Source organism: Dromiciops gliroides, chromosome X (assembly GCF_019393635.1).
Source record: "Dromiciops gliroides isolate mDroGli1 chromosome X, mDroGli1.pri, whole genome shotgun sequence".
NCBI lineage: Eukaryota > Metazoa > Chordata > Mammalia > Microbiotheria > Microbiotheriidae > Dromiciops > Dromiciops gliroides.
Window position 1 is genome coordinate 29,119,759 of NC_057867.1, and position 19,139 is coordinate 29,138,897.

A 19,139-nucleotide genomic window follows, 5' to 3' on the forward strand; every position below is an offset into this window, starting at 1 on the left:
ACCTGAGTTCAAACCCAGCCTCAGACACTTGACAATTACTAGCTGTGTGACAATGGGCAAGTCACTTAACCCTCATTGCCCTGAAACAAACAAACAAACAAACAAACAAACAAACAAACAAACAAACAAACAAAAATACACGTTCAGGGAAAGTACATTTTGCCAAAAGGTACCATAGACAGTGAATTACTATTAATACTGAACACATATCCATCAAATGGCATAGCATCCAAATACGTGAAGGAAAAGGTAAGTGCCTTGCAACAGGAAACAGATAGTAATGCTGTAATAGTGGGGCCCTTCAATTTACTCCTTGTTAGATCTAGATTAATTTAATCATAAAATATCTAGGAAACAAGTTAAGGAGATAAACAGAATTTTCAAAAAATTAGATAGTCTAGGCTTCTTGAGCATACTGAATGGCAACAGAAAGAACTTGTATACCTTTTTTTTCTCAGCCCTACATATTACCTTCAGAAAAATTGACAGTGCATTTGCATATAAAATCCTCACAAATAAATGCAGAAAAGCAAAACTATTAAATGTAGCCTTTGTGGACCATAATAAAATGAAAATTACACTTAGTAGAGGGCTTTTGAAACACCAATGAAAAATTAGTTGGAAGCCATACAATCTACTCCTCAAAAATGAATGGCTCAAAGAAGTAATAATTGAAAGAATCAATAATTTCATAAAGGGAACAAGAAAATGAGATAACACACCAAAATTTATGGGATGCAGACACAGCAATACTTCAGGGGAAATGTACAATCCTTAACCCTTATATTAACAAAAGATGGAAAGAACAGATCAATAAATTATATTCATGAATTATGTTAAATTACACATTTGTCTTAGCTCTTATTTAAAATCACCAATGGTGTACTGTTTAAAAATAGGTTCTTTTTTTTTTTTTAATGAGGCAACTGGGGTTAAGTGACTTGCCCAGGGTCACACAGCTAGTAAGTGTTAAGTGTCTGAGGCCGGATTTGAACTCAGGTACTCCTGACTCCAGGGCTGGTGCTCTATCCACTGCGCCACCTAGCTGCCCCCAAAGTAGGTTCTTAATAACTTATTTGTTTTAAAAAATTACTGGCCTCCTGACTGTTCCATATGTTTGAAACTCTATTTCTTGGCTCTAGGCATTTTCTTTGGCCTAGAATGGTCTGACTATTGAGCTCTCTGTTTCCTTTAAGTTTCAACTAAAATTTTACATTCTCCAGGAATACTTCCCCATCCTCTCTCAATTCTGGTACCTTCATTCTATTAATTATTTCACATTTTCCTATATATTGTTTGCTTTGTATATATTTCCTTGCATGTTGTCTTCCACATTAGGTTGAAAACTCTATGATGGTAGGAACTATCTTTTGCCTCTTTTGTATGCCTAGTTTATAACACAGTGCCTGACACATAGTTAGTGCTCAATAAAAGTTGAGCAATTGATTGATTGTTCTAAGGACCATCTGATGTCTTTTAATATATATCTGAAGAGCTTTCCTGAGCTCTGACAAAGTATAAGTTTATGACCAAAATCATTCTGAAATTCAATGTTCTAAAGGTTTGTTAGGTTTGATATCACTACCAAATTTGATTATGGTGGAGAGCTCTATTTAGCTCAGTCTAAATTTGTCCTAAATTCAGACATTCTCTATTATACATATGTCTGAATTACATATTTTCCAATCAATTTATGTCCCTCTTTGTCTTCTCCCAATTTTGATATTCATATACTCATTGCCATTCCAGCCCTGAAATCCTCCATTCTTATCTTGATCCATCCTATAATATATTCTATGTAAATGTATCCCCATGTGCATCATTCTTTTTTCTAAACATTCTCCCAGCTATGATATTTTATGTTCAGATTCCCCCCACTCTGGTGATATTAAAAGGATATTTTTTCCATTTTCACATATTTAATCCATTTTCATTTGTTAAATGATATATTTTTTATTAATACTAAATATTTAAAATCACAAATGTTTTCCCTTTTAAAATTGGATATATATATATATATATATATATATATTAAACACTTGCCATTCACTTCTTTTTGTTTGTTTGTTTGTTCGTTTGTTTGTTTGTGAACCAATGAGGGTTAAGTGACTTGCCCAGGGTCACACTGCTAGTAAGTGTCAAGTGCCTTAGGCTGGATCTGAACTCAGGTCCTCCTGAATCCAGGGCTAGTGCTTTAGCCATTCTATTTTAACAATAAAAACATCAATATTAGTCTTACTAGAATCAGGGAGTTTTTAGAATTAGTTTTTCCCCTTAGGGATTTTTTAATTCAGATTTTTAATCAACTAAGGTAATATATCATTACTTTAATTACATGGGTTTCAAGATCTGTCTTTTAAGACTTATCGTTTTAGTAGACAGTATATTGAAATAGCTTTTGCATGTTATACACTACATATACTTTGTGATTTTGTAAATTTTCAGTGTCATCTGAGCTCTATTAACCTATGATATTAGAGCCTGAGCAGCTCAGACATTGTAGTTTTATAGCATAATCGAATCCTGAACTTGCAGGTTCTAAGGATTTTGTGACCCCTAATATTTCATCTTTCCCTTTCTGTGATCTAAATCCCTCCCTTGTTTGATGATCTAGCTTAAACACTCCCATCCGAGTCCATTTGTTCTAAATTGCCTCTAAGATTAGAAGTTCTATGTTGATCATTGCTTCTCACGTCTTATATCCTGGATATTATGTCAACTCCCTGTTCTGGATTCAGGGCCTGAACTGACATCCCAGCACTGAAATTCTCTATTCTAAGCTCTTTTGATCTTTTTATATGTTCCCTTGAAGGCACCTCCAAACTAGACATTTTATTTTCTAAAGCCCCGAGCAGTATAGCTATTTTATGTTCAAAAGCCTCTTGTCTTCTCATATTTTAGGGTTTATTTTCCTTTTCATATGTTTAATAAATTTTAGCATATTAAATGATATATAGTTGTTTGAAATAGAAGTAATTAAATCATAAATTGCTTCATTTGACAGTCACATATACTTATATTTTTTGAAGAAAGATAGCTGATTCATTCACCATAACAATAATATGTAAAACAACATTTCCTTTTGAAGCTATTGCACTTGACTAAAATCTTGAATTATGATATTTTTACATTTTTGTCATTTATATTCATTTTAGACATACTCTATTCATAATTCCATATTGGGGGGCAGAGGGAGAGTGGCACAGTAAAAGGTCACAACAGCCAAACTACCCCCAAAACCTCCCCTACAGAATGACCACAGAAAATAATGAATAGATTACGGAGTGGAAAGGCCAAGAATAACTCACAGTGAGTTCTTTGTCCAATACAAGGCAGATGAGGAAGACAGAAGTGAGGCCTACAGATGCTGAGTGTAGGTTGCTCTTGGCATGGTGGATGTGGCCTCAGAAGGTGCTGTTGGCAGGCAGCAGCAGGGAGGTATAGTGGTGGTGTTGGCAGCAACGGAACCCGTGTCCATGGATGGAAAGGAGAGTACTAAGGAGACTCCTGTTCTATCCATGGGCGCAGGATCAGGTGCTAAGTGGGATCTCTGTCACCCATAACACGTTTGAGTTGCAAGCTGGAGAGGAGTGCTGGTAGTCCTGGAGAAGCAGAGGCTGGACCTGAGTAAAGACCAGAGCCCAGATCCTAAAGACAAGGGTGAGACCTCTAATTGGATCACACCGATTTGGAGGCACCAACAATGGACAGTCCCCTAGAGAGACTTGGGAAAGCAGAAGGACATAATGGACAGAAATTCAGGTCAGTCATTCCAACAGGAGCAGAGCAGAAACCAACTCTAATATAAAATGCAAAGTGAAAATGTAGCATAGAAAAATGGAGCAAACAAAAAAAAAAGAAAGCTGTCCTTAATAAGGTACTAGGGTGACTATATGATTTTTACTAACAGTATTATTTAAAATCACAAAGCTTTTCCCTTTAAAAATTGGGTACTTAAATATAAAATACACTCACCATTTACTTCTAATAATAAAAATATAAATATTAGTCTTACCAGATTCAGGGAGTATTTAGAATTAGTCTTTTTCCCTCTGAGTGATGTTTTAAGCAGATTTTTAGTCAGCTGAGGTAAAACATCTTCACTTGTTCCAAACTGCATGGCTTTCAAGATCTGTCTTTTAAGAAAGAGCCTAAGCATGGTCTTAGGAGAAAGAATATTGAAACAGATTTCGCATGTAATGCACTACATATTCTTTGTGATTTTCTAAGTTTTCAGTGTCATCTGAGCTCTGTTAACTCATGACCTAAGAGCCTGAGCCATTCACACCTAATCCAGTCCTGAACTTGCAGGTACTGAGGACTCTCTGGGCCCTGATATTCCTTCTTCTAAATGCCTTTCCAGCTCTGAAATTCCCTTTTTTGTGGCTTCTCCCAAACCCTACATTCTGGATGCTCATATCCCATGGAATTGGCCAATTTCAGTTCTGTGCCTCTGATCATCCCTTCCTTTCTGTGATCTAAAGCCATCCCATGTTGGATGATCTACCTTAGACAGTCCCATCCTCCTCAGGGTCCATCTGTTCTAAATTGCCTCCAAACTCAGACATTCTGTGTTGATCATTCCTTCTCAGGTCTTAGATCCTGGATATTATGTCAACTTGCTGTTCTGCATTTAGAACCTGCACTGCCATCCCAGCACTGAAGTTCTCCATTTTAGGTTCCATCCATCCTCCTACAGGTTCCCTTGAAGCCACCTCCAAAATAGACAGTGTATTTTCAAAATTACCTTCCATTACAGCTATTTTATGTTCAAAGTCCTTTTGACCTTTCATATTCTGAGTTTTCTGCACTTGGTTGATCAATTTTAGTGTATTAAATAACATTTATCTACTAGAAATAGAATTAGTTAAAACCATAGATTACTTCCTTTCCAATCACATGTACTTACCTGATTTTTCTACAAAGACAGCCCATTCATTCACCATACCAGGAATAATGTAAAACAGTCTTTCCTGTTGAAGCCATTGCACTTGATTAAAATTTTTACAGTTATTAAGTTTTTACATTTTTCCTTTACATTCATATCAGGCATGGTATATTCACAATTGCATATAGGGGTCCGGGGTGAGGGTGGTAGAGTCAAAGTTCACCACAGTAAAACCTCGCCCCAGACCTCCCATGCAGAATGAATACAGAAAGCACTGAATAGTTTTCTGAGTGGAAAGTCCACGAACAGGTCACAGTGAGTTCTTTGTCCAGTACAAGGCAGATGAGGAAGATGAAAGAGAGGCCTGCAGATGCTGAGTGTTGGCTTCTCTTGGCATGGTGGGTGTGGCACCAGAGGGTGCTCTTGGCAGGCAGCAGCAGGGAGGTGTAGTGGTGGTGTTGGCAGCAACGGAACCCGTGCCCATGGATGTAAAGGAGACTACGAAGGAGATGCCTTTGGAATCCATGGGCGCAGGCTCAGTTGCTAAGAGGGAGCGCTGTAACCCTTTACAAACTTCTAAGTCACCGTTCCAAGCTGGAGAGGAGTATTGGTAGTCACGAAGAAGCAGGTGCCTTACCTGAGTAAAGACCAGACGCCAGGTCCTACACACAGTAACCAGACCTCTAACTGGCTCTGGATACACCAAATTCCTACAGTTCCCTATACAGATTTGTGAAAGCAGAAGGACATAATGCACAGAAATTCAGGCCACTCATCCTCTCCAGAGGAGAGCACAGCCCTACTCTAACATAAAGGCCAAAGTGAAAATGTAACATAGTGAAATAAGCAAACAAAAAAGAAAGCTCGGGGCAACTAGGTGGCTCAGTGGATAGAGCACAGGCACTGGATTCAGGAGTACCTTAGGTCAAATCCGGCCTCAGACACTTAACACTTACTAGCTGTGCGACCCTGGGCAAGTCACTTAAGCCCAAGTGCCTCACCAAAAAAACCCAAACAAACAAATAAAAAAGAAAGCTCATCATATAAAGCTACTGTGGGTGAAAGGGAATCTCAGGCACAAATACAGAAGACGACAATGCCTTTAAAACGACAGTGATGTGAGAAAAATTGGGAAAACAATTGAAAGATGAGCAAAAAATACTTTAAAGAGAATGAATTTTTTAGAGAAAGGGTCCCTCACAATACTGAAAAAGCAATTATTTTGCTATCAGAATTGGCCTAATGGCAAAAAAACAACCAAAACCTCAGTGAAGAAAATAACTCCTAAAAATTAGACTTGGGGAAGTAGGAACTAATGACTCTAAGAGATATCAAAAGAATTAAAAAAGTTCAATGGCTGAAAAAGTTGGAGAAAACATTTAATATCTCATAGAAAAAGAAGCTGACCTGGAAAGAGATTGAGGAGATAAACTTTAAGAATCACTGGACTACCTGAAATCCATGATTTAAGGAAAGAACCTTGACATTCTGTTTCAAGAAGTCATAAAGTAAAAAATCCACATATATTAGACTCAAAGAGCAAAGTTGAAATTGAGAGAATCTCCTGGTCACCTTTTAAAAGAAATCCTGATGGGGCAGCTAGGTGGCACAGTGGATACAGCACCGGCCCTGGAGTCAGGAGTACCTGAGTTCAAATACGGCCTCAGACACTTAACACTTACTAGCTGTGTGACCCTGGGCAAGTCACTTAACCCCATTTGCCTCACTAAAAAAAAATCCTGAAATGGGAACTCCCAGAATTGTTTTAACAAAAATCCAAAGCTCCCAGGTCAAGGAGAAAATATTGTAATCAACCAGAAAGAACAACTTCAAATACAGTGAATCCATTGTCAAGATCACATAAAATTTGGATTGGATTGGAGGGTTTGGAATTTGACTTTCCAAAAGGGACAGGGACTAGCACTCCAATCATGGAGGGCCTACCTAGCAAAACTTATTATAATCCTGCAGGGGATGAAATGGATACTTAATGAAATAGAAGACTTTCCAGCATTTTTGATAAGGAGAGCTGAATAACAAACAGGACACTGAAACACAAGACTAAAGCATAAAAATGTAAATATGAGTGAGAGATCAAAATATTTAATAAAGCTAAACTAATTTCATTCCCATGTGGGAAAAAGATACACGTATACCGCTGAGAATATGATCATCTTTATGGCAGTTAGAAAGAGTCTCCTTAGGCAGAGGGCATGGGGGTCTATCTATTATGTTAGGATGGTCTCAAAAGAAGAATGGCAGTTTAAGAAAAAAGCAGACATTGGAAAAAGAGGGAAGTGAGAGACAGAATGGGGAAAGTTGAGTCATATAAAAGAGATCTCAAGAAGACTTTTTGGAATGGAAGATAAAATAAGCAGCAAGGAATTGGCTGTGTTTGACCCTCACTCTCATCTGAACTCATTCAGTGAGGGAAGGGTATATATGTACAAAGAGTTGGGTATAAAACTCTCTATGTACTTCCAAACAGGGAATTAGGTGGGAAAGTGGCTAAGTGAAAGAGGTATTACTGGGAGGGGGTAGATCAAGGGAGGCCGTGGTCAGAAGCAACATGGACTTTTTTACTCTTACTTAATATTGCTGTTACTTCATGTTCATGAAAAAAGGATTAATAGAACATAATAGTATGAAAAGAAATTCACATTTACCAAATCTGAATGTGATTGCGAATGGATGAATTTACCCAACAAATGGTGGAGGATAGGAGAATGGATTAGAAACCAGAATCCAACAATATGTTGTTTACAAGAAAGACATGAAACAGAAAGGCACACACAGAGTTAAAATAAAGGGTTGGAGCAGAATTGATTATGTTTGAACAGAAGGAAAACAGGCAGGCATAGCAATCATCAACTGAGGCAAAGGATAAGTGCAAATAGATCTAGTGAAAATACATGTTCAGGGAAAGTACATTTTGCCAAAAGGTACCATAGACAATTAATTACTATCAGTAGTGAACATATAGGCATCAAATGGCATAGCATCCAAATTCTTGAAGGAAAAGGTAATTGCCTCATAGCAGAAAATAGACAGCAACGCTGAAATAGTGGGGCCCCTCAATTGACTGCCTGTCAGATCTAAATAAATCTAACCATAAAATAACCAGTTAAGAAGTTATGGAAATAAACAGAATTTTTATGCTAGGCTTCTAGAGCATAATGAAGGACAATAGAAAGGAGCTGTATACCTTTTTTTTTCCTCAGCTCTGCATTCCACCTTCAAAAAATTGACTAAGCATTTGCACATAAAAGCTTCAAAAAGACATGCAACAAACCCAAACTATTCAACTTAGCCTTTGGGGATAATAATTCAATGAAAATTACATTTAATAACGGGCTTTTGAAGTATCAATGAAAAATGAGATGGATGCCAAATAATCTGCTGCTAAAGTAAGAAAACAAGTTCAAAGAAGTAAGGAGTGAAAGAATCAATATTTTCAGTACAAGAAACAAGAAAAATGAGACAATATACTAAAATTTGTTGGATACAGACAAAGCAATAATACATCAGGGGAAATTTGCAATTGTTAACCCTTATGTAAATAAAAGAAGGAAAGAAAAGGTCAATAAATCATATTCATGAATTATGTTAAATTACACATTGGGCTTAGCAGTTATTTGAAATCACAGTGTACTGTTTAAAAGTACATTCTTAACAGCTTATTTGTTTAAAAAAATCACTGGCCTCCTGGCTGTTCCATGAGTGTGACACTCTGTCTCTTGGCTCTAGGCCTTTTTCCCTAGCTATCCCCCATGCCTAGAATGGTCTCCTTCCTCTCCCGTGACTATTGAATTCTCTTCTTCTTTTAACTTCCAACAAAAATCTTCCCTTCTCCATGAATACATCCCTAACCCCCCTCAATTCCAGTGCCTTCCTTCCACTAATTATTTCACATTTTCTGTATATTGTGTGCTTTATATATATTTCCATGCCTGTTGTCTTCCACATTAGAGTGTAAACTCTATGAGGGTAGGATCTATCTTTTGCCTCTTTTCTTGTATCCCTAGTACATAACACACTGCTTGGGACATAGTCAGTACTGAATAAAGGTTGAGCAATTGATTGATTGTTCTCAGGACCATCTGAGGTCTTCTCAGCTATATCTGAAGAGCCTTCCTGTGCTCTGACCATAGCTCTTTCAGAAGTCCTATGTTCTAGGTCTGACCTCTCTTCACCTACCTGCCTTCCCATCTCTAATCCTCTCTTCTCTCTGAATTCTCCCAGCAATGATATAGTGGGTGTAAACATCACATAGGATAAGTCCATTTCGCTTCTCTGACTCTGACGGCCTTTCACTAGAATCCCTAACATCCCTCCCAAGTTTGATTTTCTATATTGGAGAGCTCCATTTAGCTCATTCTAAATTCAGACATTATTTATTAGAAATATGTCTAAATCACATATTTTCTACTCAGTTCATAATCCTGAGTGTCTACACCCAGTTTTGATATTTATATACTCATTGCCATTCCAACCCTGAAATCTTGCGTTCTTATCTCTATCCATACTAAAATATATTCTCTTGAGATGTAACTCCACGTCCATCAATCTTTGTTCCAAACATTCTCTCAGCTATGATAATTTATGTTCAGATTCCCTGCACTCTGTTGATATTAAAAGGTTGGTTTTTTCAGTTTTCATATATTCAATCATTTTTCATCTGTTATATACTATATGGTTTTTAGTAACAGTATTATTTAAAATCACAAATCTTTTCCCTTTTAAAATTGGGTACTTAAACATAAAATACACTCGCCATTTACTTCTAACAATAAAAATATAAATATTAGTCTTACCAGATTCAGGGAGTGTTTAGAATTAGTCTTTTTCCCTCTGAGTGATGTTTTAAGCAGATTTTTAGTCAGCTGAGGTAAAACATCTTCACTTGTTCCAAACTGCATGGCTTTCAAGATCTGTCTTTTAAGAAAGAGCCTAAGCATGGTCTTAGGAGAAAGAATATTGAAACAGATTTCGCATGTAATGCACTACATATTCTTTGTGATTTTCTAAGTTTTCAGTGTCATCTGAGCTCTGTTAACTCATGACCTAAGAGCCTGAGCCATTCACACCTAATCCAGTCCTGAACTTGCAGGTACTGAGGACTCTCTGGGCCCTGATATTCCTTCTTCTAAATGCCTTTCCAGCTCTGAAATTCCCTTTTTTGTGGCTTCTCCCAAGCCCTACATTCTGGATGCTCATATCCCATGGAATTGGCCAATTTCAGTTCTGTGCCTCTGATCATCCCTTCCTTTCTGTGATCTAAAGCCATCCCATGTTGGATGATCTACCTTAGACAGTCCCATCCTCCTCAGGGTCCATCTGTTCTAAATTGCCTCCAAACTCAGACATTCTGTGTTGATCATTCCTTCTCAGGTCTTAGATCCTGGATATTATGTCAACTTGCTGTTCTGCATTTAGAACCTGCACTGCCATCCCAGCACTGAAGTTCTCCATTTTAGGTTCCATCCATCCTCCTACATGTTCCCTTGAAGCCACCTCCAAACTAGACAGTGTATTTTCAAAATTCCCTTCCATTACAGCTATTTTATGTTCAAAGTCCTTTTGACCTTTCATATTCTGAGTTTTCTGCACTTGGTTGATCAATTTTAGTGTATTAAATAACATTTATCTACTAGAAATAGAATTAGTTAAAACCATAGATTGCTTCCTTTCCAATCACATGTACTTACATGATTTTTCTACAAAGACAGCCCATTCATTCACCATACCAGGAATAATGTAAAACAGTCTTTCCTGTTGAAGCCATTGCACTTGATTAAAATTTTTGCAGTTATTAAGTTTTTACATTTTTCCTTTACATTCATATCAGGCATGGTATATTCACAATTGCATATAGGGGTCCGGGGTGAGGGTGGCAGAGTCAAAGTTCACCACAGTAAAACCTCGCCCCAGACCTCCCATGCAGAATGAATACAGAAAGCACTGAATAGTTTTCTGAGTGGAAAGTCCACGAACAGGTCACAGTGAGTTCTTTGTCCAGTACAAGGCAGATGAGGAAGATGAAAGAGAGGCCTGCAGATGCTGAGTGTCGGCTTCTCTTGGCATGGTGGGTGTGGCACCAGAGGGTGCTCTTGGCAGGCAGCAGCAGGGAGGTGTAGTGGTGGTGTTGGCAGCAACGGAACCCGTGCCCATGGATGTAAAGGAGACTACGAAGGAGAAGCCTTTGGAATCCATGGGCGCAGGCTCAGTTGCTAAGAGGGAGCGCTGTTACCCTTTACAAACTTCTAAGTCACCGTTCCAAGCTGGAGAGGAGTATTGGTAGTCACAAAGAAGCAGGTGCCTTACCTGAGTAAAGACCAGACACCAGGTCCTACACACAGTAACCAGACCTCTAACTGGCTCTGGATACACCAAATTCCTACAGTTCCCTATACAGATTTGTGAAAGCAGAAGGACATAAAGCACAGAAATTCAGGCCACTCATCCCCTCCAGAGGAGAGCACAGCCCTACTCTAACATAAAGGCCAAAGTGAAAATGTAACATAGTGAAATAAGCAAACAAAAAAGAAAGCTCATCATATAAAGCTACTGTGGTGAAAGGGAAACTCAGGTACAAATGCAGAAGATGACAATGCCTTTAAAATAACAGTGATGTGAGAAAAATTGGGAAAATAGTTGAAAGATGAGCAAAAACATTTTTTAAAGAGAATGAATTTTTTAGAGAAAGGGTCCCCCAGAATACTGAAAAACTAATTATTTTGCAATCAGAATTCGCCTAATGATAAAAAAAAATACAACCAAATCCTCACTGAGGAAAATAACTCCTTAAAAATTAGACTTGGAGAAATGGGAACTAATGACTCCAGGAGACATCAAAAGTAGTAAAAGAAGTTCAATGGGTTTAAAAATTGGAGAAAATATTTCATATCTCATAGAGAAATTAGCTGACCTGGGAAGAGATTGACGAGATAAACTTTAAGAATCACTGGACTACCTGAAATCCATGATTTAAGAAAAGAGCCTTGACATTCTGTTTCAAGAAGTCATAAAGTAAAAAATCCACTGATATTAGACTCATAGAGGAAAGTTGAAATTGAGAGAATCTCCTGGTCACCTTTTAAAAGAAATCCTGAAATGGGAACTCCCAGAACTGTTGTAGCAAAAATCCAAAGCTCCCAGGTCAAGGAGAAAATATTGTAATCAACCAGAAAGAACAACTTCAAATACAGTGAATCCGTTGTCAAGATCACACAAGATTTGTATTGGATTGGAGGGTTTGGAATTTGACTTTCCAAAAGGGACAGGAGTTAGCACTGCAACCATGGATGGCGTACCCAGCAAAACTTCTTATAATCCTTCAGGGGATGAAATGGATACTTAATGAAATAGAGGACTTTCCACCATTTTTGATAAGGAGAGCTGAATAACAAACAGGACACTGAAACACAAGACTAAAGCATAAAAATGTAAATATGAGTGAGAGATCAAAATATTTAATAAAGCTAAACTAATTACATTCCCAAGTGGGAAGAAGATACATGTATTCTGCTAAGAATATGATCATCTTTATGGCAGTTAGAAGGAGTCTCCTTAGGCAGAGGGCATGGGGGTCTATCTGTTATGTTAGGATGGTCTCAAAAGAAGAATGGCAGTTTAAGAAAAAAGCAGACATTGGAAAAAGAGGGAAGTGAGAGACAGAATGGGGAAAGTTGTGTCATATAAAAGAGATCTCAAGAAGACTTTTTGGAATGGAGGATAAAATAAGCAGCAAGGAATTGGCTGTGTTTGACCCTCACTCTCATCTGAACTCATTCAGTGAGGGAAGGGTATATATGTACAAAGAGTTGGGTATAAAACTCTCTATGTACTTCCAAACAGGGAATTAGGTGGGAAAGTGGCTAAGTGAAAGAGGTATTACTGGGAGGGGGTAGATCAAGGGAGGCCGTGGTCAGAAGCAACATGGACTTTTTTACTCTTACTTAATATTGCTGTTACTTCATGTTCATGAAAAAAGGATTAATAGAACATAATAGTATGAAAAGAAATTCACATTTACCAAATCTGAATGTGATTGCGAATGGATGAATTTACCCAACAAATGGTGGAGGATAGGAGAATGGATTAGAAACCAGAATCCAACAATATGTTGTTTACAAGAAAGACATGAAACAGAAAGGCACACACAGAGTTAAAATAAAGGGTTGGAGCAGAATTGATTATGTTTGAACAGAAGGAAAACAGGCAGGCATAGCAATCATCAACTGAGGCAAAGGATAAGCGCAAATAGATCTAGTGAAAATACATGTTCAGGGAAAGTACATTTTGCCAAAAGGTACCATAGACAATTAATTACTATCAGTAGTGAACATATAGGCATCAAATGGCATAGCATCCAAATTCTTGAAGGAAAAGGTAATTGCCTCATAGCAAAAAATAGACAGCAACGCTGAAATAGTGGGGCCCCTCAATTGACTGCCTGTCAGATCTAAATAAATCTAATCATAAAATAACCAGGAAAGAAATTATGGAAATAAACAGAATTTTAGAAAAGTTAAATATGCTAGGCTTCTAGAGCATAATGAAGGACAATAGAAAGGAGCTGTATACCTTTTTTTTTTCCTCAGCTCTGCATTCCACCTTCAAAAAATTGACCAAGCATTTGCACATAAAAGCTTCAGAAAGAAATGCAACAAACCCAAACTATTCAACTTAGCCTTTGGGGATAATAATTCAATGAAAATTACATTTAATAAAGGGCTTTTGAAGTATCAATGAAAAATGAGATGGATGCCAAATAATCTGCTGCTAAAGTAAGAAAACAAGTTCAAAGAAGTAAGGAGTGAAAGAATCAATAATTTCAGTACAAAAAACAAGAAAAATGAGACAATATACTAAGATTTGTTGGATACAGACAAAGCAATAATATATCAGGGGAAATTTGCAATTGTTAACCCTTATGTAAATAAAAGAAGGAAAGAACAGGTCAATAAATCATATTCTTGAATTATGTTAAATTACACATTGCTCTTAGCAGTTATTGGTAATCACAGTGTACTGTTTAAAAGTACATTCTTAACAGCTTATTTGTTTAAAAAAATCACTGGCCTCCTGGCGGTTCCATGAGTGTGACACTCTGTCTCTTGGCTCTAGGCCTTTTTCCCTAGCTATACCCCATGCCTAGAATGGTTCCCTTCCTCTGCCCTGACTATTGAATTCTCTTCTTTTAACTTCCAAAAAAATCTTACCTTCTCCAGGAATACGTCCCTAACCCCCCTCAATTCCAGTGCCTTCCTTCCACTAATTATTTCACATTTTCTGTATATTGTGTGCTTTATATATATTTCCATGCCTGTTGTCTTCCACATTAGAGTGCAAACTCTATGAGGGTAGGATCTATCTTTTGCCTCTTTTCTTGTATCCCTAGTACATAACACACTGCTTGGGACATACTCAGTGCTGAATAAAGGTTGATCAATTGATTGATTGTTCTCAGGACCATCTGAGGTCTTCTCAGCTATATCTGAAGAGCCTTCCTGTGCTCTGACCATAGCTCTTTCAGAAGTCCTATGTTCTAGGTCTGACCTCTCTTCACCTACCTGCCTTCCCATCTCTAATCCTCTCTTCTCTCTGAATTCTCCCAGCAATGATATAGTGGGTGTAAACATCACATAGGATAAGTCCATTTCGCTTCTCTGACTCTGACGGCCTTTCACTAGAATCCCTAACATCCCTCCCAAGTTTGATTTTCTATATTGGAGAGCTCCATTTAGCTCATTCTAAATTCAGACATTATTTATTAAAAATATGTCTAAATCACATATTTTCTACTCAGTTCATAATCCTGAGTGTCTACACCCAGTTTTGATATTCATATACTCATTGCCATTCCAACACTGAAATCTTGCGTTCTTATCTCTATCCATACTATAATATATTCTTGTGAAATGTATCTCCATGTCCATCAGTCTTTGTTCCAAACATTCTCTCAGCTATGATAATTTATATTCAGATTCCCTGCACTCTGTTGATATTAAAAGACTAGTTTTTTCTGTTTTCATATATTTAATAATTTTTCATCAGTTATATACTATATGGTTTTTAGTAACAGTATTATATAAAATCACAAAGCTTTTCCCTTTTAAAATTGGGTACTTAAACATAAAATACACTCACCATTTACTTCTAACAATAAAAATATAAATATTAGTCTTACCAGATTCAGGGAGTGTTTAGAATTAGTCTTTTTCCCTCTGAGTGATGTTTTAAGCAGATTTTTAGTCAGCTGAGGTAAAACATCTTCACTTGCTCCCATTGCATGGCTTTCAAGATCTGTCTTTTAAGAAAGAGCCTAAGCATGGTCTTAGGAGAAAGTATATTGAAACAGATTTTGCATGTAATGCACTACATATTCTTTGTGATTTTGTAAGTTTTCAGTGTCATCTGAGCTCCGTTATCTCATGACCTAAGAGCCTGAGCCATTCACACCTAATCCAGTCCTGAACTTGCAGGTACTGAGGACTCTCTGGGCCCAGATATTCCTTCTTCTAAATGCCTTTCCAGCTCTGAAATTCCCTTTTTTGTGGCTTCTCCCAAGCCCTACATTCTGGATCCTCATATTCCATAGAATTGGCCAATTTCAGTTCTGTGCCTCTGATCATCCCTTCCTTTCTGTGATCTAAAGCCATCCCATGTTGGATGATCTACCTTAGACAGTCCCATCCTCCTCAGGGTCCATCTGTTCTAAATTGCCTCCAAACTCAGACATTCTGTGTTGACCATTCCTTCTCAGGTCTTAGATCCTGGATATTATGTCAACTTGCTGTTCTGCATTTAGAACCTGCACTGCCATCCCAGCACTGAAGTTCTCCATTTTAGGTTCCATCCATCCTCCTACATGTTCCCTTGAAGCCACCTCCAAACTAGACAGTGTATTTTCAAAATTCCCTTCCATTACAGCTATTTTATGTTCAAAGTCCTTTTGACCTTTCATATTCTGAGTTTTCTGCACTTGGTTGATCAATTTTAGTGTATTAAATAACATTTATCTACTAGAAATAGAATTAGTTAAAACCATAGATTGCTTCCTTTCCAATCACATGTACTTACATGATTTTTCTACAAAGACAGCCCATTCATTCACCATACCAGGAATAATGTAAAACAGATTTTCCTGTTGAAGCCATTGCACTTGATTAAAATTTTTGCAGTTATTAAGTTTTTACATTTTTCCTTTACATTCATATCAGGCATGGTATATTCACAATTGCATATAGGGGTCCGGGGTGAGGGTGGCAGAGTCAAAGTTCACCACAGTAAAACCTCGCCCCAGACCTCCCATGCAGAATGAATACAGAAAGCACTGAATAGTTTTCTGAGTGGAAAGTCCACGAACAGGTCACAGTGAGTTCTTTGTCCAGTACAAGGCAGATGAGGAAGATGAAAGAGAGGCCTGCAGATGCTGAGTGTTGGCTTCTCTTGGCATGGTGGGTGTGGCACCAGAGGGTGCTCTTGGCAGGCAGCAGCAGGGAGGTGTAGTGGTGGTGTTGGCAGCAACGGAACCCGTGCCCATGGATGTAAAGGAGACTACGAAGGAGATGCCTTTGGAATCCATGGGCGCAGGCTCAGTTGCTAAGAGGGAGCGCTGTAACCCTTTACAAACTTCTAAGTCACAGTTCCAAGCTGGAGAGGAGTATTGGTAGTCACGAAGAAGCAGGTCCCTTACCTGAGTAAAGACCAGACACCAGGTCCTACACACAGTAACCAGACCTCTAACTGGCTCTGGATACACCAAAATCCTACAGTTCCCTATACAGACTTGTGAAAGCAGAAGGACATAAAGCACAGAAATTCAGGCCACTCATCCCCTCCAGAGGAGAGCACAGCCCTACTCTAACATAAAGGCCAAAGTGAAAATGTAAGATAGTGAAATAAGCAAACAAAAAAGAAAGCTCATCATAGAAAGCTACTGTGGTGAAAGGGAAACTCAGGCACAAATGCAGAAGACAACAATGCCTTTAAAACAACAGTGATATGAGAAAAATTTGGAAAATAATTGAAAGATGAGCAAAAAATTATTTAAAGAGAATGAATTTTTTAGAGAAAGGGTCCCCCAGAATACTGAAAAACTAATTATTTTGCGATCAGAATTGGCCTAACGGTAAAAAAAAACCCAAACAAACAAAAAAAACAACCAAATCCTCAGTGAATAAAATAACTCCTTAAAAATTAGACTTGGAGAAATGGGAACTAATGACTCCAGGAGATATCAAAACTAGTAAAAAAAAGTTCAATGGGTGAAAAAATTGGAGAAAATATTTCATATCTCATAGAGAAATTAGCTGACCTGGAAAGAGATTGACGAGATAAACTTTAAGAATCACTGGACTACCTGAAATCCATGATTTAAGAAAAGAGCCTTGACATTCTGTTTCAAGAAATCATAAAGTAAAAAATCCACATATATTAGACTCAAAGAGCAAAGTTGAAATTGAGAGAATCTCCTGGTCACCTTTTAAAAGAAATCCTGAAATGGGAACTCCCAGAATGGTTCTAGCAAAAATCCAAAGCTCCCAGGTCAAGGAGAAAATATTGTAATCAACCAGAAAGAACAACTTCAAATACAGTGAATCCGTTGTCAAGATCAACAAAAGATTTGTGTTGGATTGGAGGGTTTGGAATTTGACTTTCCAAAAGGGACAGGAGTTAGCACTGCAACCATGGATGGCCTACCCAGCAAAACTTCTTATAATCCTGCAGGGGATGAAATGGTTACTTAATGAAATAGAGGACTTTCCACCATTTTTGATAAGGAGAGCTGAATAACAAACAGGACACTCAAACACAAGGCTAAAGCATAAAAATGTAAATATGAGTGAGAGATCAAAATATTTAATAAAGCTAAACTAATTACATTCCCAAGTGGGAAGAAGATACATGTATTCTGCTAAGAATATGATCATCTTTATGGCAGTTAGAAGGAGTCTCCTTAGGCAGAGGGCATGGGGGTCTATCTGTTATGTTAGGATGGTCTCAAAAGAAGAATGGCAGTTTAAGAAAAAAGCAGACATTGGAAAAAGAGGGAAGTGAGAGACAGAATGGGGAAAGTTGAGTCATATAAAAGAGATCTCAGGAAGACTTTTTGGAATGGAAGATAAAATAAGTAGCAAGGAATTGGCTGTGTTTGACCCTCACTCTCATCTGAACTCATTCAGTGAGGGAAGGGTATATATGTACAAAGAGTTGGGTATAAAACTCTCTATGTACTTCCAAACAGGGAATTAGGTGGGAAAGTGGCTAAGTGAAAGAGGTATTACTGGGAGGGGGTAGATCAAGGGAGGCCGTGGTCAGAAGCAACATGGACTTTTTTACTCTTACTTAATATTGCTGTTACTTCATGTTCATGAAAAAAGGATTAATAGAACATAATAGTATGAAAAGAAATTCACATTTACCAAATCTGAATGTGATTGCGAATGGATGAATTTACCCAACAAATGGTGGAGGATAGGAGAATGGATTAGAAACCAGAATCCAACAATATGTTGTTTACAAGAAAGACATGAAACAGAAAGGCACACACAGAGTTAAAATAAAGGGTTGGAGCAGAATTGATTATGTTTGAACAGAAGGAAAACAGGCAGGCATAGCAATCATCAACTGAGGCAAAGGATAAGCGCAAATAGATCTAGTGAAAATACATGTTCAGGGAAAGTACATTTTGCCAAAAGGTACCATAGACAATTAATTACTATCAGTAGTGAACATATAGGCATCAAATGGCATAGCATCCAAATTCTTGAAGGAAAAGGTAATTGCCTCATAGCAAAAAATAGACAGCAATGCTGAAACAGTGGGGCCCCTCAATTGACTGCCCGTCAAATCTAAATAAATCTAATCATAAAATAACCAGTTAAGAAGTTATGGAAATAAACAGAATTTTAAAAAAGTTAAATATGCTAGGCTTCTGGAGCATAATGAAGGGCAATAGAAAGGAGCTATATGCCTTTTTTTTTCCTCAGCTCTGCATTCCACCTTCAAAAAATTGACTAAGCATTTACACATAAAAGCTTCAAAAAGACATGCAACAAACCCAAACTATTCAACTTAGCCTTTGGGGATAATAATGCAATGAAAATTACATTTAATAAAGGGCTTTTGAAGTATAAATGCAAAGTGAGATGGATGCCAAATAATCTGCTCCTACAGTAAGAAAACAAGTTTAAAGAAGTAAGGAGTGAAAGAATCAATAATTTCAGTACAAGAAACAAGAAAA